The sequence below is a fragment of the Propithecus coquereli genome, unplaced genomic scaffold (genome assembly GCF_000956105.1).
Source record: "Propithecus coquereli isolate 6110/MARCELLA unplaced genomic scaffold, Pcoq_1.0 Scaffold3, whole genome shotgun sequence".
Taxonomy (NCBI): domain Eukaryota; kingdom Metazoa; phylum Chordata; class Mammalia; order Primates; family Indriidae; genus Propithecus; species Propithecus coquereli.
The window spans coordinates 6,452,455-6,453,811 of record NW_012148618.1 but is presented as its reverse complement, the minus strand read 5'-3'; positions in this window follow the sequence as shown (position 1 = coordinate 6,453,811).

Genomic DNA, 1,357 nt, shown 5'->3' with positions numbered 1-1,357 from the left:
AGCTACACTCATGAGACTGCTTGCTTCGCGACAACCATTGTGGAGGCTCTGCTTTTTTGAGTCTGATGCAAAGTTAAAGGCAATTTATTAAGAGATTTTATGTGAATTGTTCTGCAGACAGGGTCTTTCTGTTTTCTCTACAAGTTAAACAAGAAGTAACGTTGACCCCCACTTTTAAAAACAGCAAAAAGAAATAAATAAAACTACTGCTTGAGAATTAATGCCACAAAATTTGGGTCACACATTAGTCAGGCATGGGATACAATAACCAATTAGTTCATTGTTCCTATCAAGGAAGAATTTGAGGAAAGATTTGAATGCAAATGTCTCTGGTAAACATTTTAGAAAGTTGCTCAGTTTTCTGTAGTTCATATTTTATTAGTATTAATAATTCTTAGGCTTTAGAATAGAATCCTATGTCTTGCCAAAAAAAAAAGCCAAAAGCTAAGTAAAGCAGCGTGGTTCATAGTAACAATTTCTTCACCAGTACCATCCCCCCTCCCCCAAAAACAATGTCTGGTGAAATCAGCACATCAATGATGACAACATATTTAAACATAAAAGAGGACCAGAATTTGCTTCATAGATGATCATTCCTAGGACATTTTCCTTGCGGGAATTCTAGGTCAAGAAACTGACACCTGATGAGGGAAACAGTTTGAAATCTCTAAAGCATGCTAATAATTACTTCTGAACATATCCCAATTCAAATATTAAAAGAAGAATCTTGAAGTTATTTATGCATTGAGTCAATAAAGTCACCTGTGTACAACTTTGTATTTGTATGACACTATCATGTTCAGTGCCAACTATTGGAACCATGCTGAACTTAATCCAGCAAAAATCCTCAGATTCTCCCAGGCCTCAGAGCACTAATTAGCACACAACCAGTGGCTTCCTTTGCTTGGTCCCCTCAGTGCCCAAGCTGCTGAGGGGATGTCCAGTGCAGAGGCAGAGGAAGAGGAAATAAGTGATTCCTACCAGAAGGCCCAAAGCATTGAATGTAAATGTCAAGTCAAATACTCCAAAAGAGAAAGAGCTTTTCTGTGTCCTTGGCTTACGTGAAATGGCTAACTTTAAAATTATGAAGCCCCTCTTCCTTCGTCTTCATACTGTAATACTTCTATCATTTTTATCGCTTTCTCCCACATGGATAAAGATCTAATCATACACTAGAAGGAAAAGGTATTTTCTTTCTAAAAAGAGATAGAGTTTTGTGGTTTTTGTACATGTCAAGGACAACTGAACTCAGAAGGCATAAATTAGATTTATTTAGAGTCTGAATTTATACAAGACTAAATTGTGATATTTTATTTCTATCAAGTTTGGTCTGAAAATCATGCCACTTTGTCCTAAA